Source organism: Thalassophryne amazonica, chromosome 3 (genome assembly GCF_902500255.1).
Source record: "Thalassophryne amazonica chromosome 3, fThaAma1.1, whole genome shotgun sequence".
NCBI lineage: Eukaryota > Metazoa > Chordata > Actinopteri > Batrachoidiformes > Batrachoididae > Thalassophryne > Thalassophryne amazonica.
This window is the reverse complement of record NC_047105.1, coordinates 8,772,286-8,797,329: the sequence shown is the minus strand read 5'-3', so window position 1 is coordinate 8,797,329 and position 25,044 is coordinate 8,772,286. Positions and strand designations below refer to the sequence as shown.

Below are 25,044 nucleotides of genomic sequence, written 5' to 3'. Positions count from 1 at the left end.
AGATGAACTGCAGACTGAGGTCCACTGGCCCCCTCTCTGCGTTGCTGGTATAGCCTTTTGTGTAAAGGTTGCTTCGTCTCACCTATGTAGTGTTCGTTACAGTTTTCCTGACATCTGATAGAATACACTACATTGCTCTGTTTGTAACTAGGGATCATGTCCTTAGGGTGAACTAATTTCTGTCTCAAGGTGTTAACCGGTTTAAAGTAAACTGGGATTTTGTGCTGTCTGAAGATCCTCTGTAGTTTTTCCCCTACTCCTGCTAAATAAGGGAGAGACACTCTTCTTCTTGTCTCCGTCTGCTCTGGTGGTCTGACTTCTGTCTTGACTCTTGTCGAGAAGAATGATCCGAAGTCACAAAAGCTGGAGTTTTAAACCTAACCAGACCCCTCCTACCGAGAGGCAGACTGCTAAGGCTAGTGACTAAACAATAGCTCTAATTAGAACCTATTGTGCTCTTGTTAGCACCCTGCTAATGACAGGGCAGCTGTGGCTCCCTTGACGACTCTGCTGATGACGTGAATGACTCATTACCATGAACAAAAGACTGAAACTGCTTTGACCTGAGTACCCCATTGTAAACAGGGGAGAAAGTGTGTCTCAGCCCCCCTCCCCGGTTAAGGCTGGGTTTCAAACGTTTCACCAAGAATGCCTCCTTGACCCCTCTCTCAAACCATTTTTTTTCTCTCTAGCTAATATTTTAACTTCCTTGTCCTCAAACGTGTGGTTAGTGTCTTTAAGGTGGAGATGAACTGCAGACTGAGGTCCACTGGCCCCCTCTCTGCGTTGCTGGTATAGCCTTTTGTGTAAAGGTTGCTTCGTCTCACCTATGTAGTGTTCGTTACAGTTTTCCTGACATCTGATAGAATACACTACATTGCTCTGTTTGTAACTAGGGATCATGTCCTTAGGGTGAACTAATTTCTGTCTCAAGGTGTTAACCGGTTTAAAGTAAACTGGGATTTTGTGCTGTCTGAAGATCCTCTGTAGTTTTTCCCCTACTCCTGCTAAATAAGGGAGAGACACTCTTCTTCTTGTCTCCGTCTCCTGTCTATCTGGTCTCTTTGTTCTCTGGGACTTCTGCACTTTGTCCAGGGACCATTGTGGGTACCCACATACTGTGAGGGCTTTCCGGACAAGTTGTTGTTCTTTAGCCCTTCCCTCTGCAGTTGTGGGCACCTATTATTAAATTCTGCGCAGATTAGCCTTCAGTTAATTCAAAATGCTGCAGCTAGAGTACCTACGGGGACTAGAAGGAGAGAGCATATCTCACCCATATTGGCCTCTCTTCATTGGCTTCCTGTTAATTCTAGAATAGAATTTAAAATTCTTCTTCTTACTTATAAGGTTTTGAATAATCAGGTCCCATCTTATCTTAGGGACCTCGTAGTACCATATCACCCCAATAGAGCGCTTCGCTCTCAGACTGCAGGCTTACTTGTAGTTCCTAGGGTTTGTAAGAGTAGAATGGGAGGCAGAGCCTTCAGCTTTCAGGCTCCTCTCCTGTGGAACCAGCTCCCAATTCAGATCAGGGAGACAGACACCCTCTCTACTTTTAAGATTAGGCTTAAAACTTTCCTTTTTGCTAAAGCTTATAGTTAGGGCTGGATCAGGTGACCCTGAACCATCCCTTAGTTATGCTGCTATAGACGTAGACTGCTGGGGGGTTCCCATGATGCACTGTTTCTTTCTCTTTTTGCTCTGTATGCATCACTCTGCATTTAATCATTAGTGATCGATCTCTGCTCCCCTCCACAGCATGTCTTTTTCCTGGTTCTCTCCCTCAGCCCCAACCAGTCCCAGCAGAAGACTGCCCCTCCCTGAGCCTGGTTCGGCTGGAGGTTTCTTCCTGTTAAAAGGGAGTTTTTCCTTCCCACTGTAGCCAAGTGCTTGCTCACAGGGGGTCGTTTTGACCGTTGGGGTTTTACATAATTATTGTATGGCCTTGCCTTACAATATAAAGCGCCTTGGGGCAACTGTTTGTTGTGATTTGGCGCTATATAAAAAAAAATTGATTGATTGATTGATTGATTAAACGTAACAGACATGGATTATTTGTTATAATTGTTTTAGCAAGTTTTCAGGGTATCCTGCATGCAGTCTCTTATTAACATGACAAAAAGCATAAAAAAATTACATTTGAAGTATAATATTCATTTACAATTGTCATCATGTGGATTCTCTAAGTTGTTTGACTGCAGCATCTCTCTCTGGCACGCAAGGGATTATGGGATATGTCAATAGGGCGAATGCCACAAAAAAAGGTATTTTCAAAAAAAAAAAAGCCAAGTTGTAATTAGATAACCGTCTGATATAACCGGTGTCAAAATAAATAGAACACTGCTATGATCTACTGGTGCCAGTGCGAGTTTTGGGCCTTTTTCAGTTGGCTTTTCATTGCTGTGAGAATTTTTTGGATTGCACCGAGTTTCAGGTTAGTCGCGTGTCCTGCATCGTTTAGTATACATGGCGTAACGAGCTGCATTTAACATCTCACGACCACCTCTCGCACTGTGCCTGTGCAAACACTGCAGAGCTGTCTTGTAATGTTTTTTTGTTTGTTTGTTTTTTAAACTTTGATGTCTCCCATCAAGAGTTTTTGTAAATTAAGTTTGAAAAAAAAGCTTCTGTTTGTGTTTTGCTTCTGGAAACACGAGTCCGACTTGTGGTTTTTGAACGTAGAATGTGTGTGAGAACATAAGTCGTGCACTCTGAACTTTTACACTGTGCCTGTTCTATCAGCCCGTCAGTTTGAATACTGCCATGAACAGTACTGACCAGTAGATGGCAGTAGAGATTTGCCAAAACAAAATTACAAATAATCTGTGTCTGCTGCTACTCTGCTACATTTAAGATGCGTGGAATTTAATAAACACAAACACAATAACGTCTATAAACCCACAGAATATATTCCCAAGAGTTTTAGGCACTAGAGTTTAATGCTGTTGTCCATGTGGAGCCTGACAAGAGTGTTTCAAATGTATTTTTCATGTCATGAACGTACTGAGATTACCCTTTCCTACCCATAATACACTGGGACACAGCATGTCTACACTGAAACCTTAAAAATTAGCGCATTACTTTAAAACTAAAACATATATCTGATATTTTCACTTTATAAAACTTGAGACATGACAGTAATTTGAAATAACTTGTCCGAAATTAGTTTGGTTAAAATTTGAACCATAAGTGAAAAAATGTATACCTCTGGATGACTTGGGTGATATTGCTATCATATCAGCATGGGGTTAAAAGAAATGAGTTTTTTTTTTTGTGTGTGTGTGTGTGTGTGTGTGTGTGTGTGTGTGTGTGTGTGTGTGTGTGTGTGTGTGTGTGTGTGTGTGTGTGTGTGTGTGTGTGTGTGTGTGTCTAGTTCTCCTTTGTCTGCAGAGGATAGAGTTGTTTCTTCTAGAAGCAACTCTTCTCTTTTTACACAATGTAGAACTACACATCTACTACAAAACATTTAACAGCTAGGTGCTCAACTGATTTTAAACTTTATAAGCGTTTGGAGCTGTTCAGCTTTGTTTACCATGTTATCGGTCTAAAAATTATCGGACAAAAATTTATCGGAAGATAATTAGTCCAATAATATTCTTTAACTGCTAGAACTGTCCAGAATTTTCTAGAAGTTTCCAGAATTATCTAGAAATTTCAAGAAACTTTTAGAACTTTCCAGAACTTTAAAAAAATAAAATCAAAGTTTGTGCTGAATGTAGTCATTTTTCCATAGACTTTAGACATAAGCAGTTGAAATATAACACTTAGAAGCCAGGAACAAAAATTGTGTTACATAGTGTTGGTTATTGGTTATCGGATTATCAGAACTGTGCCCACCACTGGATAGGATATACGTTGTACTATGCATAACACAACAGTGAGGGTCTTAAGTGCTGCTTTAATGATGTCAACAATGAGAGAAGGAAGCATGTTTACAGCCTCAAAACTCATGAGAGAATCTTCTGCAACAAGGCAGGATTGAACAAAGAGGGTCTTGGCAAAGGAATAATCAACGTAAAGCCAACTGGAACTATAAATAACAGCTCTGACTCAAGATTCTGCAAAACTCTGCAACAGCTGCCATCTCCAAAGGCAGAAAGTCCTGAGACAGAAAGTTAACAGATAGAGCACAAATGTTTGGACATCAGATAGCAATCAGGTGAAGTGAATATAGGTGAAAGATGAGCGCGCCTGGTTATTGGTTGAGGTGACCTCTGGATCCCCGCCAGTAGAAATACTACCAGCAAACATGTGGTCATCATGTGTGATTTACAGTTTCACTGTGACTAAGATGGAAGATATGGCGTGGTGAGTTTTCAGAATGTAAATGTGGTGGAAGGCGGTGTTTGTGTTTTTACCCAAGGCCATCATATGGCCATCGGGTATTGCGAAGACCTGGAGTCCATCTGTATGTCTGTCCGTCTGTCTGTCTTTGTTCAGCATAAGTCCAGTTCTATTACTGCCAAAGTCTTCAGATTCACAGGGAACATTCTTCTTTGTCATATATTATATAAAAGATAGCGAGAAATAAACACTTCTAAAACCGAAAGGCCATTTTTGGAACCTATTAACACCTCTGAACCTATTTTGCGGACATTAGCATGGTGACGTTACAGGCTGGTAGCTAGCTCCAAAACTGTTTTGTTTCGGGGTAATATATCCTCTTTGTCATATATTATGTAAATGATTGTGAGAAATATCTGATCCACGCTGCTATGAAGGTGATAAGACAGAAGGAGTACCAGGGCCTGCAGTCTTTGTATGACCTGGCTGTTTTCAGGCATGATCAGAGGATATTGACTGACTCCTCACATATCCTCTATAAAGAACATGAACTCTTGCCTTCACCTGGCGGTATAGAGTTCCGAAATTTAAAAAGAACCATCTTAAAAAGTAATTTGTGTCATCTATCAGACTTCTGAATAAGATTGCGTAACAAGGCAGAACTGTGTGATGGCTCCATGGTATTTATTGTTAGAGGAAATGTGCAATATTGAGTTTTTGATACTGAATTTTCATGTCCCCAAATTTACAGAAATTTATGGCTTAAAAGTTCCTAAACTAAGAAGTTAGAAAAAGGTCCACCCCCTGTACAGCTGTCATGGAGGAGGAAACTGTTGAAAGAGAACAAAACAGTTTTTTTGTACCAGGCTGTAAACATGTTTTTTTTTTTTTCTGCGCTAAAGTTGGACATTTGAACAAGGAGTCCGACAGGAAAGTTCTCTGTTTTGGAGCCAGCCTCAAGGAGCCAGTCAGCGTATTGCACTTCCGCGTCTGCTTCAACTCCAGCGGGCTCAGGTTGCCACTTGGTAGAAAACAATGTTGTCAGATACCTTGGAGTAACTTTATCTACAGCTAACCCAGCTAGTCATGTTGATAACTGGGTGTAGGCATGTAGAGGTGTATATTGTGGTCCTACAAGATGTTGGACTTTGCAAGACAGACTGCTGTTCAAACACGGCCACTTGTATGTGGAACACAGCACTTAGGCCACTGACTTGTGGTATCCATTGTGTACATACAGTGCCCTCCAAAAGTACTGGAACACTTGGTAGTTCACACATTTTAATTTGTTTATGCCATTTCAAATCCAAAAAAAATAAATTTTCTAAAATTATCTTCCTTAAACTCAAACTGAAAGCAAATCTCCACAGCTTGATATAAATTAATAAAAAATATAAAAGCCGAGGTGATGGCTTAGGGCCCTGTCCCACTGGCGTTTACTAGGATTTGCGTATGGATTGCGCACAAAATTGGCCCATATTCGCCAAACATCTGCTATATCCGTGTAACATGCCTGTATGAGTCGGCCGTCATCCGAACACGCCCGTGATCATCCGCAGAGGCATGCATGTCCACAGCCAGGATTTTTGAGCTGTTCAAAAATCTGAATGCGGAAGACATCCGCCTTACATACTACATACATACTCAATTCATACACAATACATACTCACTCTATGTGCTGTATATCTGCTGTTAACCGCTGATATCTGCAACTGACGGGGATTTGCTGCTTGGCAGCGGACCGGGACAGTGTTTAAAACAGATATATATCGTGCCCATCATGTCCACATCACAAACTAAAATATGTTGTAGCGAATGCATACAAAGTGGCCACGAATAAAGAGTTTTTATTACATCTGCTTTGCAGACAATCTGTGAATGCATAACAAACATGTCATGTAAACCCAAAGTATTATATGTGTCAGAAAGCGACATACCTGCCAGTCAGTGCCAGTCCGGCTGTGTAGATCCACAAAGACATAGCTGCTGCAATCCAGGACTTTTATTTAACACCAACAAAAGGAAGAGTTGCTGTTGCCACAACTCACGCTGCCGTCTGTTTTCTGTGACACTCTCAAAAAAAAAAAAAGAAGAAGAAGAAAAACACGGTAGTAGAGAAGCTTGAATCTTCACTTGCTTGACGCGAGGATGTTTCGCTTCAAATCGCAGAAGCTTCCTCAGCTAAAAGTCTTGCTCTGGAAGTCTGACTTCTGTGTGACTCTTGTAGAGAAGAATAAACCAGAAGCCAACAAAAAACTTAGCTTACTTAACTTAACTTACTTAACTTAACTTAACTTAACTTAAAGTAACTTAACTTTAACTTAGGAAGTTAAAATATTAGCCAGAGAGAAGAAATGGTTTGAGAGAGGGGTCAAGGAGGCATTCTTTGTGAAACGTTTGAAACCCAGCCTTAACCGGGGAGGGGGTCTGAGACACGCTTTATCCCCTGTTTACAATGGGGTACTCAGGGCAAAGCAGTTTCAGTCTTTTGTTCATGGTAATGAGTCATTCACGTCATCAAGGGAGCCATCAGAAAGGCATCCATCCCATCATTAGAGGGATAGCTGTCCTGTCATTAGGTGTGCTAACTAGAGCACAATAGTTGTTAATTAGAGCTATTGTTTAGTCACTAGCCTATAGCAGTCGGCCTCTCGGTAGGAGGGGTCTGGTTAGGTTAAAAACTCCAGCTTTTGTTGGCTTCTGTTTTATTCTTCTCTACAAGAGTCACACAGAAGTCAGACTTCCAGAGCAAGAATTTTAGCTGAAGAAGCTTCTGCGATTTGAAGCGAAACGTCCTCGCGTCAAGCAACCCAGTCCAGCTGAAGATTCAACCTTCTCTACTATGGAAACCACCTGGACAACTGAGAGCCTACACAGAAACACAGGAAGAAAAACACAGGAAAAAAAACACTGTCTCACACCTGAGCGGCTTCCCCCCTCTCGCTCCCCAAACTCATGAACAGTTAACCCTCGCATGACAACACTCTGTGATCAACTTGTCCAAGTCCAGCAAATGCTCCAGAGGCTGTATTGTTGGTGTGAATAGTGATGCCGACGGCCCGAGTGTGCTTCTTTTATGACTGCAATGCAGATGCCGTGCACACGCAACACGTGCGCGATGCATTCCTCACTACATGCGTTATATAACCGTGATTGTTCATCATATATTTGCTATATATTATTAATATATCCGTAATTCATACTGGGACATTTGTCATTTTTGGCCATTTTTGTTGCGGATGACAACGAATGCCCATAATTTGTGTACTCAATTCATGCGCAATTAATCATCTTCCCATTGGGACAGGGCCCTTACATAAGTAATGGAACAAATTGGTATAATTCCTCTACATAATCAGTTTTATTGCCAGTTTTCTTCAGACAAGTCAGGGGATGGATAAATGCACATTTCCAAGTCACTGAATATGTCTTGGACTTTATTTGCATCAGTTATGAAGAAATACAAACAGTATGACACTCTATGGTAAATCTGCATGGAGTAGACAGTTCTCAAAAACTGAGTGTACAAGGAGAAGAGTGAGGGATAAGCCACCAAGACACCCTAAAAGAAGTTACAGGCTGCTGTTGTTGTGATTGGAGAAATTGTGCACAGTGCATGTTTTTCATTTTGTATCCCCAGTTATACAGCTTCATGATGAAGAGGTACAGAGGAGGATTTTCTTTCACCAAAATCTCAGATGTACCTTCTGGCACTTCTGGCAAATTGTAGCTGAATTTTCAGGTCTTCTTTTTACGAAAATACTGGGTTTATTCCCATCCACCACTTTCTATACCCACTTACTCTTATCAAGGGTCATATCCCAGCAGTTCCTGGTCCGATACCCATTTCTAACAATTCAATACAGGGTTCACGATATGATTATCACGATTCATGACACATTGTTACATGCATAATAAACAACTCATCTCTTTTCTTTCTTCCATCACGACTGTAGGAGGATGAAAAAAAAGTTGGCACATTGCAGTCAGATTGGTCTTTAAAATACAAAATGGGCATTTTGAATAAATCATGTCAAAGCAGTTTGAACATCACACTTCTGCACTCTGCAGGACTTACTTCTACTTCTTTGTCTTGAATTAGTTTAGAAATGCATGTGATAGGGATGGAAGTGCAAAGAGTGAGACTTCACACTGTTTTATTTAAAGCAGACTATGACAGTGAATTCGGCTCCTCAGGCAGTGCAGATCGACTTGCGCACGTCAGTTGTTGAATCTTCTCCTCTCAGCTCCACTTCATGGAGGGAGATTGGCAACATTTGTTTGAGGTTAAAGTGTAACACTCCGTGGGTGGAGGAGCTTTGCCCCCATCTCTGAGGCAAGTGCGCAAGCTCACTGCAGAATCACCAGCGTCCTGAGAGGGTTGCACTTCCTACCCTGATCAAAAGATGAAGAGCACATGAGTGTTTGGGAAAAAAAAAGCTCAGACTTTTATCTGAGAATCAAGTAAATGTAAAACTGATATTGATTCATGTGGAAAGGAGAAGTAAAGTAAAGCTGGGAGCTGTCTGATAGGCTTTTTTCCTACTTATAAATGATGTGGGGTGGGGGGGCAGCAGACAATGCAGCAATGCAGATAAAACAACCAAGTGTTTTCCTTTTCTAAACCACTTATAACATTCAGGGCTGCAGGGAGCTGAAGCCTAGCCCAGCATGCACCGGGTAAAATAGCAGTTCTTCCCTCAAGAGCTTCCAACTCCATGGCAGGATGCCATTGTTCTTGCATATTAAAATGAAATACAGGACATAGTGAGGAGGCAGTAGTTATGATATATCATGATGCTTAACAATAAAGGTGATGATATGCATCAAGAGGCTGAAGAATTAATTTCTGTCTTCCATAAAATGACATCACTACAGAAAGGAGATTAGTTCTCTCAAAGTCTGAGCATTTCACCCACTATTTGAAGGGTTGTAGGTTCGACTCCCAATTGCAGCTGAGTGTTAAAGTTTCCTTGAGCAAGACAGGGAACCCTAAATACCACAAGATGAAAAAAGAAGAAGGCTGTTGTCATGCCATCGTCTTCATTTTTACACCAAGCAAGTTAATCGAAGATATCAATAAGAGTTCGACTGCCTAATGTGTTGTAACATCACCAAACAATAATACAACCAATTTTACCAATTTTGTCAACAACAGCAGAAAATCATCTGCCAGCGAGGTTTGCTGAGTTCACAGAGGAGGAACTGGTGGAAATATTGAACTCCAAGGATGGCAAAAACACTAAGAAGGTAGACAAGCACGCTACTGACGTTTTAGAAGCATTCATATGCTGTTCACAACAAAATAAATTGATCTAATTTACTTGACTCTTTGTTGTTTGCTTAATTTGGGAGGGGGGTGGAGAACATAACAATTGATGGATGGTAAGGAGTCCAATATTTCTCTATGTTGGACTCCTTACCATCCATTATTTGTATAATATATATATATATATATATATATATATATATATATATATATATATATATATATATATATATATATATATATATATATATATATATATATATAATTAACTAATATGCAGTCTGCTGCTGTTGGAAGAAAAGGAACTGCAAAAAAATGGATTTGCATATTGTAAATACAATTTATAATATAGTCTTGAAGACTGTGTAATAGAACCTTTTCACATGATCTAATATTACAAAAAGCAAACAAAAATCACAACATATTGTAACATCAAATTGCAAAATTTGCAGAATCACATTTCTTAAGAATATGGAATTGGCACTGAAGCATGGTGATATATGTATGATATGGGGAACAAGCCTAACTATTTTGTTTTGCTTAAGAAGAGGAGTGAAATACAATATATGGACTCTGTGACTGTTCATTGGCAAGACAAAAGACCAAAGCTCTCGATCCACACACCACATCACAAAATGTTTTGTGTGGCACCTCAGAGTGGGACATGCCCACACGCCCTGCAGCTGCTTTGCCTAATCACAACCCATATCTGTTAAATCGAACACGCCTGGCTGTAAATGTGTGCGGGAGTGCCACAAAGCCAATGAGCAGAGAGCGGCGGAGAGGCAGAGGGGGAGAAGGAAAATGGTCATGCAGAGATGAGACAATGCAAACTCGGTGTGGGTGGCCTGCAAGAGGAATCTCATTCTCACACCCACTCTGCCTTACAGGATTTCCCGCGGCATACGCACGTCGTCCAAGCTGTGACAATCTCTGTCCAATCAAGGCCCCGTGGCCCTTAATTACTGAGCCATAACCTCCAACAATAATTCATGCATTTCAAAAGCTCAGCAGCTAATCGGAGACATTAAACCGCCTCTGGTCTGCAGCGAGGGGCTGAAGATGGAACATATGAAAGATGGCTGACAGAAGGGGACCTCTGCTGATATGAGAGCCGGCACTCTTTCAGACTGAAGTGGCTGTTGAAAATTGCTTGAACCCCTGTCAGCACAGATGTTGCATGATAAATGACTGCTCCAAAAGATTTGGAACTGGAATAACAGCTTCTACATCTAAAATGCAGAAGCTGATAAGCAGACAAAAATATAAATCTTAAAGAAAGTGTTTCTTAGTTAACAGATTTGTTTGTTGAATGGTGTTAATGTTGATTAAGTTACACTTAAAAACCAAGCAGAAGACGTATGTGATAATATGACGGCACAGGAGGGTTTGATTGCAGCTGGAAACTCCTACTAGTGTAGCAGTCGGCAAAAAGCAGTGCACGCAATCTGTAGGGTATCTGAATACTCAGTATGCATTTAGTACTATGGGAATAGTACCCAGATGATCTAATACCCACAAAGTGTGCAAACGAACTACACTATGCTATCCCATGGTGCAGCTGAAGCCTGGTAACTGAAGAAGAACAGAAGAACTTAAAACTGCAGCACCATCCAAGGGCCACAAGATGGTTGTTGGTTGTTGTGCACATTTGCACAACAACCAAATATGCTTTTAGTCTGTCAATCAATCTACACAAAAGATGACGCGTGGACAGGCCCGAGAGTAGGAGACGCCTATCCAGAGAAGAGCCAGGACCCATGAGGTTCCACTGCCAATGGAGACCTGCAACACACCGGAGCCGCCAAGTCCTGAGTCCCCAGGTGGCCACTGCTTCCAGCTGTCAGATCCGGTACTGCTGGCAGGAACAGACACAGGTTAAAGATGGGTGTGTGTACACCCAGCAAACAGTCAGCAATAATACAGTTCCTTCCTGAGGGAAAAATCCACCACTCCCAGAAAACAGGAATACTGAAAACGTGCAGTACCAACAGTAACACTCTGAGATAAGGAAAGTGAGGAGTGGAAACGCCAGCTCCTCCAAACTTCCACAAACCCAGCTCCAAGCTGCAGGTATACCAGAGGTTACGACTGCAAAGGTCAGTAGCAATAAATGTGCAAACGGCACAAAGCGGCTGAGTAGGTTTACCTGACGGGTAAGCTAATAACTCGGCAGAGTTGTGGTGTCTCTTCCAGGCTTTTATGGGTTGTGATGATGATGGGATGATTGTAGACAGCTGTCAGCTCCTGGCTCCTGGTGGACTCCTGTGGCAACTGCGCCCTCTGGTGCCTGAAACCCGACAACAGGCAGGGCACCCTCTGGTGTAGGCCAGCAGTACCTCCTCTTCGGGTGGCCCACACAACAGGACCCTCCCCTCAACGGGCGCCTCCTGGCGCCCGACCAGGCTTGTCGGGATGTCACTGGTAAAAATCGGCCAGGGGGGCCGGATCCAGGATGAAGCTCCTCTTCACCCAGGAGCGCTCTTTGGGTCCGTACCCCTCCCAATCCACCAGATATTGGAAACCCCGACCCCTCCGGCGAATATCAAGAAGCCTGCGTATCGTCCACGCAGCCTCACCGTCGATGATGCGGGCAGGAGGCGGCGCTGGTCCAGGGGTGCAGAGGTCCGAGGTGTGATATGGCTTGATTTTGGACACATGGAAAACGGGGTGGATCCGCAGTGAAGCTGGGAGTTTTAGCTTCACTGCGGCTGGACTGATGACTCTGGTGATAGGAAATGGTCCAATGTATCTGTCCGTCAGTTTTGGTGAGTCTGTGTGCAGAGGAATGTTTTTAGTTGATAGTCAAACCTCCTGCCCGGGCTGGTAAGCGGGGGCCGGGGAGCGTCAACGATCTGCATGGCTCTTCGCCCTCATCCGGGCTTTCAGAAGGGCAGAGCGGGCTGTCCGCCACACCCGACGGCACCTTCTGAGATGGGCCTGGACTGAGGAAACCTCGACCTCTCCCTCGACTGCTGGGAATAATAGGGGCTGGTACACACCTTGAACGGGGAGAGACCGGTCGCCGATGATGTCTGGCTATTGTGGGCGTACTCGATCCAGGCCAGATGTTGACTCCAGGCCGTCGGGTGCATGAAGGTTACACAACGTAAGGCCTGTTCCAGATCTTGATTAGCCCGCTCTGCTTGTCCGTTGGTCTGTGGGTGGTACCCGGACGACAGGCTCACGGTGGCCCCCAGTTCCTTGCAGAAACTCCTCCAGACTTGTGACGAGAACTGGGGACCACGATCCGATACGATGTTCATCGGGATACCATGCAGATGCACGACATGGTGGACCAGGAGGTCTGCAGTCTCCTGGGCCATCGGGAGCTTCGGGAGGGCCACGAAGTGGGCCGCCTTGGAGAACCGGTCCACTGTCGTAAAGATGGTAGTCATTCCCTGGGACGCAGGGAGACCCGTGATGTGAAGTCCAGGCCTATGTGTGACCAGGGGCGTCGAGGCACTGGCAACGGCTGGAGGAGTCCTTTCTCGGCTTCGTGCACACCCTTGCCCCTGGCACAGGTGGTACAGGCCCGGACATACTCCCGGACATCGGTCTCCATCGACACCCACCAGAATCGCTGCCAGACCACTGCCACGGTTCTTCGCACTCCCGGATGGCAGGAGAGCTTGGAACCATGACAGAAGTCCAAGACTGCAGCTCTTGCGTCTGGTGGGATGTACAGACGGTTTGCTGGTCCACCGCCGGGGTCCGGGTGATGCTTCAGGGCCTCCCTGACAATGTTCTCCACGTCCCACGTGAGGGTGGCGATGATAGCGGACTCCGGTAAGATGGGGTCAGGTGGATCTGACAGCTCTGTTTTGACCTCCTCTTTATGTACCCGGGACAGTGCGTCAGACGTCTGGTTTTTGGTCCCGGGGCGGTAGATGATCTGGAAGTAAAAATGTCCGAAAAACAGTGACCAACAGGCTTGCCTGGGGTTCAGACGCTTAGCGGTCCGAATGTACTCCAGGTTCCGATGGTCAGTGAAGACCGTGAATGGAACCGCAGCTCCCTTCAACAGATGTCTCCACTCCTCCAGGGCCTCTTTCACTGCCAGGAGCTCCCGATTGCCGACGTCATAATTCTGCTCTGCTGGGGTCAACCTGTGGGAGAAATAGGCACAAGGGTGGAGAACCTTGTCGGACTCCCTGCGCTGGGACAGCACGGCTCCTATCCCTGAGTCAGAGGCATCCACTTCAACAACAAACTGGCGGTTAGGATCAGGCTGCACCAGAACTGGTGCAGTCGAGAACCGGCGTTTCAAGTCCCTAAACGCAGCTTCGCACTGATCCGACCAGGTGAAGGGGACTTTTGGGGAGGTCAGGGCTGTAAGGGGACCAACAACCTGACTATAGCCCTTAATGAACCTCCTATAGAAATTTGCGAAGCCGAGGAACTGTTGCAGCTTCCTACGGCTTACCGGTTGGGGCCAATCTCTCACCGCTGCTACCTTGGCCGGATCAGGTGCGACAGAGTTGGAGGAGATGATGAACCCCATGAAGGACAAAGAAGTACGGTGGAACTCTCACTTCTCGCCCTTCACAAACAGCCGGTTCTCCAACAACCACTGCAGGATCTGACGTACATGCTTAACATGGGTCTCAGGATCCGGGGAGAAGATGAGGATATCGTCCAGGTATACGAAGACGAACTGATGCAGGAAGTCCCACAAGACGTCATTTACCAACGCTTGGAACATTGCGGGGGCATTAGTGAGGCCGAACGGCATGACCAGGTACTCAAAGTGACCTAACGGGGTGTTAAATGCCATCTTCCATTGTTCTCCCTTCTGGATCCGAACCAGGTGATAAGCATTCCTAAGATCCAGTTTAGTGAATATTTTGGCTCCATGCAAGGGCGTGAACACTGAATCCAATAGAGGCAACGGGTATCAGTTGCGAACCGTAATCTCGTTCAGCCCTCTATAATCAATGCATGGATGGAGTCCGCCATCCTTCTTGCCCACAAAAAAGAAACCAGCACCTAACTAGGAGGAAGATTTCCAGATTAGCCCGGCAGCTAAAGAGTCCCGGATGTAGGTCTCCATTGATTCACGCTCAGGACGTGAGAGGTTGTACAGCCTGCTGGACGGATATTCAGCGCCCGGGATCAAATCAATGGCACAATCATACGGCTGGTGCGGGGGAAGTGTGAGTGCCAGATCTTTGCTGAAAATGTCAGCAAGATCATGATACTCAGCTGGCACCTCCATGAGAATGGGGGGAACTCGGACCTCCTCTTTAGCAGTCGCACCGGGTGGGACTGAGTATCTTAAACACTCCCGGTGGCAGGTTTCGCTCCATTGAGCCACAACCCCAGTCGGCCAGTCGATCCGGGGATTGTGCTTAATCATCCATGGATAACCCAAAATAATTCTGGAGGTAGAAGGTGTTTCAAAAACACAATCTCCTCCCTGTGGTTTCCAGGCACAACCAGTGTTAAGGGCTGTGTCTGGTGTGTTATTAATGGAAGAAGGGTGCCATCTAGTGCCTGTACCTTCAATGGTGAAGGAAGGGCAACTAGAGGGAGCCCTACTTCCTTAGCCCATCTACTGTCAAGTAGATTCCCCTCTGACCCCGTGTCAATAAGTGCTGGGGCATAAAGGGTTAAATCCCCACTGAGGATCATGACCGGGACTCGTGCGGATTTTTGTGGTTTTCCCTCATGAGTGTTATGGCTCACCCTCAGCCCAGTCTCTAAGGGCGAGCAATGTCGTTTTGACCGCTTGGGGCACTTTTTCTGCATGTGCTTACTCAAACCGCAGTAAAAACACTCTCCACGTGCCAGCCTCCTTTGTCTGTCATTCAATCTCAATTCAGCCCTGCTCGTGTCCCTAACATCGTCAGCAGGGGGAGCTGTTGTCATGCAGAACGCTCTGGCTTTGGAGCGGGGGGAGGACGGCGCTGCTTCAGACCCGGAAGGGAGAGGGGCGGCGCATGCCCGGCCACGCCCCTTGTCTCGCTCCCGTTGACGTTCTTCTAATCGGTTGTCTAACCGTATAACTAGGTCGATAAGCCCGTCTAAATCCCGCTGCTGATCCTTCGCCACCAGGTGCTCCTTTAGGGCCGGAGACAGCCCCTTTATAAAGGCGGCGCGGAGCGCTACCGAATTCCAGCCGGCCCTCGCTGCCGCAACGCGGAAGTCGACTGAATACTCAGCGGTGCTCCGGCGCCCCTGTTGGATTGACAGTAGCACATTAGATGCAGATTCGCCTCTGTAAGGATGATCAAACACCTGTCAAAGCTCCCTAATAAACTCAGTGTACATCAACAGGAGCCGTGAATTCTGCTCCCAGAGCGCCGTAGCCCAGGCGCGTGCCTTGCCCCGAAGCAAATTAATCACAAAAGCCACCCAGCTGTTGTCTGACGCGTACATCACGGGGCGTTTTGAAAAACCAGCGCGCACTGCATCAGAAAGTCCGCGCACGTTTCGACACAACCCCCGTACGGTTCCCGGGGGCTAATGTAAGCTTCGGGAGAAGGGGGGGCAGACCTTTGAACTACCACTGGATCATCATTATTAAGCAACCGGCCCGCAGGAGGGGTGGCTGCAGCCGCGTCTGACGCACGCGCCTCTACCTGAGTGGTGAGAGCCTCCATCCTGCGGGTGAGGTGAATCTCCTGCTCGGTTAACAGATCCAACCAAGCCATTAAGTTGGTGAGAATGTGCTGCAGCTCACCCAGCTCACCTTCTGGTGAAGCCTGCGCACCTTGCATTTCCATTGGTGGTTCAAACTGTGGTAAATGCCCCTTGGAGTCCATGACGTGGCCGAGTTATCCTGTTAGGAAAGTGAAGTACATGGACCCACGCCAGGGGGCGTAAATGAACGGCCAATAGGAAGTCTGAATAAATAACAATTTATTCTGCAAATGTGCACAACAACCAAATATGCTTTTAGTCTGTCAATCAATCTACACAAAAGAGGGTAGGAGACGCCTATCCAGAGAAGAGCCAGGACCCATGAGGTTCCACTGCCAATGGAGACCTGCAACACACCGGAGCCGCCAAGTCCTGAGTCCCCAGGTGGCCACTGCTTCCAGCTGTCAGATCCAGTACTGCTGGCAGGAACAGACACAGGTTAAAGATGGGTGTGTGTACACCCAGTAAACAGTCAGCAATAATACAGTTCCTTCCTGAGGGAAAAATCCACCACTCACAGAAAACAGGAATACTGAAAATGTGCAGTACCAACAGAAACACTCTGAGATAAGGAAAGTGAGGAGTGGAAATGGCAGCTCCTCCAAAGTTCAACAAACCCAGCTCCAAGCTGCAAGTATACCAGAGGTTACGACTGCAAAGGTCAGTAGCAATAAATGTGCGAACAGCACAAAGTGGCTGAGTAGGTTTACCTGACAGGTAAGCTGATAACTCGGCAGAGTTGTGGTGTCTCTTCCAGGCTTTTATGGGTTATGATGATGATGGGATGATTGTAGACAGCTGTCAGCTCCTGGCTTCTGGTGGACTCCTGTGGCAACTGCGCCCTCTGGTGCCTGAAACCCGACAACAACAGGCAGGGTGCCCTCTGGTGTTGGCCAGCAGTACCTCCTCTTCGGGCGGCCCACACAACAACAGGTACAATATTGGATGGTTTTCAAAGATCAGGGGCTTCATGTACAAAGGCTGTGTATACACAAAAACGTGGCATACGTGCATCTTCACGCTAACGGTGTATCAAAAATAAATGGCTGTGTTAGCGCTGGTAGAGCACCTTGCAAATGGTGCAATCCGAGGTGAGCGTGTATTCAGGGAACATGAGGATTTACTTGCAAATGATGATAATTGGCTCATAAGCCGATTCTGATTACCAAGGCCAGTGTTACTGGAGTTGTGCAAAGAACTGTGGCCGGCCCAGAGCACAATACGGCGAGGAGACAGGGGTTGTCTGTGCCAACACAGGTGCTGGCAACAGGGGCATTCCAGTGGGAGTTGGCTGATCGGTCAGGAGTGTGCCTGTCAACTTTGAGCCAAGCCATGCCAGCTGTGTGGAAAGCAGTCATCCGAATGTCATCCAGGTACATCACATTCCAACATTAAAGCACAATTTGCAGTGAGAGCTGGTTTCCCGAATGTAATCAAAGCTATTGACTTCATACATATTGCTATAAAGGCGCCATCACATGATGAATTTGTTTTTGTTAAGAGGGAACATTTTCAGTCCATCAGTGTTCATGTTATGTGCAGACGCAGGTTGAGGAGCGGACCAACGTCTGACCGAACCCAGCGCCAAATAACCAGAAAGCGGTTCATCAAACAAAACGATTTTATTTCTCCTCCAGTGCAATAATTAGTGTACAACATAAATATCTGGCTTGTCTGGCGGAGTGAAGGACGGCGCGGCTCCCCAACGCCCAAAAGGATCGAAGCCTCGGTGCCTCTGGACTCAGATTCACCGCCAAACACCCCCCAGGTGGACACGACAAACTGACTCTGTGAAGGATGGAAAAGGTGAGGTAAGTCAACAGAGCTACAGCAAATATCTTTCAGAGGCACACACTATCAGCAACACATTCAGGTCTGAATTTAAGCTTTATGTAAATGAGCAGCTTCTCACAACAGGTGGAGGATCATCAGTCCGTACGCCACGGCATTGAGAAGCAAACTGCACAATTCTCATCAATGTTCAAATATAAAATGCCAAATTACTATTAATGATCATTCAGACAATAATCACCTCTGATGTGTGCTGACAGCATGTGTCCCTCACCCGTCCTCCTTCACAGGCATGATGTGTCAAACCCTGGTGCGGTCCTCAGCGTCTCACAAACGAACGTCACAAGGTCGAGTTCCCGGCAATTCTGCTTGAACCACTCATGGTTTAAATGCAGAACGCCATCTCATTATCTGCTTCAGCTGAAAGTCTTTAAGTTTACACGTGAGCATCATCCACAGGTGCTGCGAGTCAGTAGGCCTGCACGTGAACATCCTCCACAGGTGCAGCTAATAATGCTGATGAGGGTGAAGGACTCTTCTGCCAGCACCTTCTCCACAGACAAAAACCAGTTTGCATACCACCTGGAGAGCAAAGAAAAGAAAACAACACAAAAACATCCAGCCAAACCCCCCAACACACAACAGTTCAAATCATATGTGATGCGCAAATGCATTGGGTTGGGAACAGGCTAGAGGGTGGCACGGTGCGCGATGGGTGGCTGCTTGGTGGTTAAATAGTTTATTTGTGTAATTGTTCTGAACTAAATCCAGTGCAGGTACATCTGGGCATGTGCACATTCAAATATGTTTTTTTTGTTATAATTATTAATGTGTTTTCTTTTTCTCGATGGTGAAACCAGAGCTGCAGAGCTTCTTAATAGGCTGATGATTGTCTCCCTGTGTTCAGTATTTGTCACTAGACACATATGTAAAGTTGTGAACATCACACACTGTCAGCCGCGGTGCACCTCACTTTTTTATCTTCAGTGTGTGTGCAATGCTCTGTGTTCACAGCATTTATGGCCTCACACAAACACACACATACACTCCCACTGACATTTTTCCAGTTTAATGTTTATTCCAATTGACAGGGTACCAAATAAAGTATCCCTGCATGTCTCCACGTCATGTCCAGTCATCTGTAGCTCACACACTGTATAATTTCTGTTCTGTGTTCATGTTGACTGATCTGACAGAAGAGGATTCCCAGCTCCAATGGCCTATTTACATGAATTTGCATATTTAAATGCAGGTGTGGAAAGGGAGGAGCTTTGTACGTCTGCATGTGCACTCAATTCCATGTTTAGTGAGAACGTGTTTGGATCCATGCGTATGCACACTTTAATACATCTGGATATTATATTGTGCTTATGCCAGTTTCTGGGTTTTAGCATACGCTATGTGTCAGTAGGCAACCCACACAAGTTTTTGTACATGAGGCCCCAGGTAGCTCACAGAGCTCAAAGGCTCTCCTGAAAATAAAACAGAATCTATCTGCCAGCTGTTCCTCACAGTTCTTTACAACATGACCTTCAACACTATCAGGGCTGGGACTTTTTCTCTCAACTCCCTGAAGATGTTTGAAAACCATGGTGTGATCAACATGCACACTGTTGTCTTGTTCGCAGACAATATTACTAAAAACAGACAGCTTTTGATTAAAATAATTAACATTAAAATGACTATAAAACTTTTCAACTCATCTGAAAGATCAAAATCAGACTTACCACCTAAAGAGAGCAAACACTTCTTCAGCGGCATCCAAAACATGGATTTCACTACCTTCCAAACAAGCCATGAAGTGCCTGATCTGAAAAGGTTCTGCGGTTTATCCTTATAATTTAGTTTTGTGAGCTTAATGTCTGTTATTTTGGGGGGTTTTCTTGAAAGTTGTTATACAGAGTCATATTCTCTTAGTTAAAACCTTTGTTTTGTTGAATAATTGTAGTTTTGATTCCCATCAAAAGCCAAGGATTGTTATCTGAATACGTAAAAATAAAATGACTACCATGACTTTGTGTTAAACCAGCAATTACTTAGGTAGACTGAAGAGTATCACTTGTATTGTGAGGTGATCTCTGACAATGTGTCCACTAAAATTATGGGGCATCTAAAAACATTCATCCCCAAACAACCTACTTTGATCCCTGCATTGTGGCTGCCTCATAGCAATACATTACTTTTCCCTGGAAATGACAGAATCAACATGTTTAAGTGTTTTCCACAGTTAATAACTTCAAAACCCTTTTAACCCAACATTTTTGATCCTTTTGTGAATGGTAATGGTTGTCCAGTTAAATCAGGATTTTGTACATTGAGTTCCACTTTATTGTATTTGAAGTATGGAGGCCAGCAGGTGTTTTTTTCTGTAATCTGATCTCACTCCACGTTCATATTGACATCATGAAAAGTGATTTAATCTAAAAGTTCTTGATATGTCATGAAATCTGTTACATTTTTGTGAAATAAAAATAATGAGTGAAACTTGACCCGGTTACAAAGATGTGATGCATTTGGAGATAGTATCAAAAAAAGAATGTGAGAGTGGGGTGGGTTTTTTCAGGCTTTGGCCTTCCTAGGCTAACCATTTGTTATGTAGCCTGCTAGTTAGATTATGCAAAAACTCATGAAAAAATTTAATAAAATGTTATTGGAGGGGTCCAGCATGGGCAAAAAAAGTGTTTTATTTTGGTACAGATCTGGAGAAAAAGGTAGATTAAAGGGAAACAGTCAGGAACAAACCTCTGCGATTAAGCTCAGTGGTCAGTGATGAGGATCAAAGTCAGCAATCAAGATCAAAGAACAAGCAGAAATACACATTAGCAATCAGGATGAAATTCCCACAAATGGAATCTGAGTTCAGGGGTCAAAAGTGTGGAAATAAGATCAAATATTAGTTATCAAAAGAAAAATCTAATGCAATGTATGAGCATAAAAATAGGAAACTGAATATGACCTTTTGACCTCTTAAAATAGGTCACCTTTAACCATCTTTGAACTTGTCCAAGGTCTGTGTCCCAAGAATTTTCCCTGTGAATTTGAATACCCTGGCAGTAATAGGAGTGATCTAAGCACAGACAGATGGATGGACACAAAGTCTTCACAATACCCGATGGCCATAGTTTGACGTTGGGTAATAATCACAATCAGGGTCAAAGTTCAAGATCAGGTAAACAGGTCTGCAATCAGAAACACAGGTAAGCCATCAGGGTCAAAAATCACAATTGGGATCGAGGGCGAGTCTTCAGAATCTAATGATTGTAAATCCATAGGTATTGTTTGGTCCAAATCCAGATAATGATGTAAACTTTGGACAGGGGTGGACCAGATGAGGGGACTAACTGAACCAGTGGCATTGCACACCATCAGCTAACAGCTACCGCCATTATTTTGTAAATGTCCTTCGATCGTCAGTAGATCCTGTTATTCGTGGTTTAATTTGTTATGCTTAATTGAGTTCCATTTCATGTGTATGTAAATATATGCATCTCTATCATGAACTCATCCCTTATAATTAGGCTCTTGTCAATCTCTATTGAACACACCTCTGGTTTAAAATCTCTATCCCAAATATTCAGACAGCAGGAATTAGACGGCGATGTCTTTTCTCTCCGAGGCTCCTGACGTGGAGGGTAGTTTAGAATTGACATGTTGTATCTCCTTCTCAGCGTCCACCTCCTCTGAGCAATTAACAATTACAAAAACCTGGGGCACCACCTGAGCTGGGATTAATAAACTCCTATTACAAGTTCTTGTATCCAGCCAGAGAGCGGATTATCCCTGAACGGACGTCTCTATTTCCTGCTTCTCCAACTGCTCGAAACACACCTCAGCAGAAAGGGCCGAACTCACACACACAGAGTCCATGTCTGCAAATGCACTCCTGCTTTAATGGAAATTAGTGTGCAGTATAATAGGTAAGAGCACGGGTATGTATGTTTGTCACTAGGCGTTAACGGAGTCGCTCACATGGAAATCCGTGTTTGCCAGACATGAAGCAGTTTTTGTTTTGAACTGATGAGATTTCCCAGAGGAGAAAACCCTCACACTCCAGATATTGGAATTGATTTGCTCGTCTGCAGTGATCCAGATATTTACCTTCTAGCTAATTGCAAGAGGCAAAACCCATCGAGTGCAGGAAGAATAAGATTCAGAGCAGAGCAGTGCATTTTGTTCTGAGCGATTTGGACCGATGCCACTTCCTCCATTTACAAAGTCATTCTTCTTGGCTTCCACAGGATCGTCCTGTCAAAACTATTTTCCACAGTAGGGGGTAAAACTATTGGAGGGATTGTATCTATCATAGAGATATACAGCCTTCTTGAAATGAAGGATTGTGCACAAGTTCACAAGCAGATCATTCTTTCTGCTGGACTTTAATACAAATCATTTAAAACTAGCGTGTTGTCCGTGGGGATCCACAGCTTCCAGATTGGGTAGTGTTTATAAAATGGGTAGCTGACATTTTTCAAGGGTGGTAATAAATCATGCAAAGCTTGCATAATGAGTTGGAATGGCGTGTGAGTCCAGAATGTTTTTAGAACCTTAGACCTCAACAGTTTTTAGAGTAAGAACTCAGTCCTTTTATTTCCTGTTAGTTATGTGATTTTTTAATGTTAATTTACTGTCTTAATGTATTTATAAATTGTTTAGGTTCTTGGTATCATATACACACTATTATTATTTTCACTTTCTTGTGTCATCCATGTATTTTTAACATTTTTACAATTATATAATGTACTTATATTGAACTTACTGAATAAAATCATGCATGCACTCTTTTAATAAATAGGTGATTTACTGCCCCCTGCTGGAATAGTGTGTGAGTTCAGAATGTAATTATCAATGTCCATTACTCAGTGTTGTTAAATAATATCCAAAATTTCTCCAAAAATATTAGTCCATTCAACATTCCTTTTCCATGGCATTCATCCTTGACTCAAAATACATAAGCATAACAAACAGCAAATGTCAGCTCTCTCCAGTTTCTGCATAATTGAACCTATAGGCACACATGCACAAAGAGCTTTTTGTCTTTTCTGCATTCTTGCCACAAGCAGGTGCTTTTATTTTTACACACCAACAAACAGAAGACAACAAACGCACCACACTTTCCACTCATGGTAATGGTAACATGACACTTAACTAAACTCACTAAACCACTTGAACTACAAAAACACAATAAATCAATAACAACACTGTTAAACTAACACAAATCAACCAACATTTAAAACCCCAAAACTCCCATGGCGCATTGCAGCATAATGTCATTTGTTCACTGTTGTTAGCTAATATGGCTAATTTAAAAAAAAAATATTAGTCCTATCAACTTTCTGTTTTCACAGTGTTCATCCTTGACCCAACATACACAAGCATACCAAATGTCAGCTCTCCACAGTTTTTCTGTTTTTGAAGCCATACACATGCACGCATCCCCCCAGAGGCCACTTGGTTATTATAATATAGAGTGAACACATAATATACAGAGCATATGGTGTCATACTTTGTATGTATGGATGGATGGAGACACATATTCATTAACATGCCAATTCAATAACAAGACATAGTAAACACTTGATACTTACACTGGGGAGTACAGTAGATATGCTGATTAGACTTTACAGTTGTTTGATGCATTTGTAACCTGTGTTGCTAGCATAACTCACTATCATCCTTGCATCCTTTGTCTTTAGTTATTGAGGTTCTCTTAAGTTCTTCTGCACAGCACCACCTACTGGCCTCCATTACACATTTATATATTGAGGAAGAATCTTTTTTTTTCCTGTGATCATAATAGCTAAATAACAAAGCATATTAAGCACTTGTCACTTATACCATAGGTCTCTCCTGATTATAGATTTTAGTGATGTTTGGTACATACGAGGTCTGTTAGAAAAGTATCCAACCTTTTTATTTTTTTCAAAAACCTGATGGATTTGAATCACATGTGCTTGCATGAGCCAACCTTGAACCTTCGTGCGCATGTGTGATTTTTTTCACGCCTGTCGGTTGTGTCATTTGCTTGTAAGCAGCCTTTGTGTGAGGATGGGTGGAGTCGCTTGTCGTATGTTCTTTGCAAGGAAAATGGCGGAACAACTGGAGAGCGCGACTGCATCAAATTTTCGGTGACGATCCTCTGGGCATCACACAGATTAAGGAGCGGTACAACCGGTTTAAAGACGGCCGCACAACGGTGGAGAGCGAGCCGCACTCCGATCGGCCATCAACATGCTGAAACGACCGGATCATTTCCAAAGTGAACGCTGTGGTCATGTGGGACCATCGTGTGACTGTCCAAGAAATTGTGGAAGAGGTGGACATCAGCACTTTTTCTGCACATTTCACTGTGAAAGAAGATTTGGCCATGAAAGAGTTGCAGCGAAATACATCGGCACGAAGCTGCTGGCGCAGCAAAAGCCCCTTCGTGTTGAAGCCTCACAGGACATGTTGTGGCATGCTCACTTCGTGCACCATTCGGAAGATTCAGACGGCTTTCGGTGGCTTTTCAGTCGTGTGACTATCCGAGAAATTGTGGACGAGGTGAGCATGAACATGTCCTGTGAGGCTTCAACACGGTGGTGCTTTTGCTCCGTCAGCAGCTTTGTGCCGATGAATTTCGCTGCAACTCTTTTCATGGCCAAATCTTCTGTCACAGTGGAATGTGCCGAACAAGTGCTGATGTCCACCTCTTCCACAATTTCTCGGATAGTCACACGACGGTCCCACATCACCACAGCGTTCACTTTGGAAATGATCTGGTCATTTCAGTGTGTTGATGGTCGACCGGAACGCGGCTCGCTCTCCACCGTTGTGCGGACGTCTTGAAACCGGTTGTACCGCTCCTTGATCTGTGTGATTCCCAGAGGATCGTCACCGAAAATTGTCTGAATAATCCGAATGGTTTCCACCAAACTGTTGTCCAGTTTCTAGCAAAATTTGATGCAGTTGCGCTGCTCCAGTCGTTCTGCCATTTCCTTGCAAAGAAAAAACGATGAGCGACTCCACCCATCCTCACACAAAGGCTGCTTATAAGCAAATGACACAACCGACAGGCG

General features: G+C 44.2%; 1 protein-coding gene across 2 annotated transcripts in view; it reads left to right on the top strand.

The window, feature by feature from the left end:
• Window positions 1-25,044, top strand: part of LOC117506091 (metabotropic glutamate receptor 4-like) — a 771,651-nt gene that overhangs the window by 634,201 nt on the left and 112,406 nt on the right. The gene's annotated exons all lie outside the window — the stretch shown is intronic.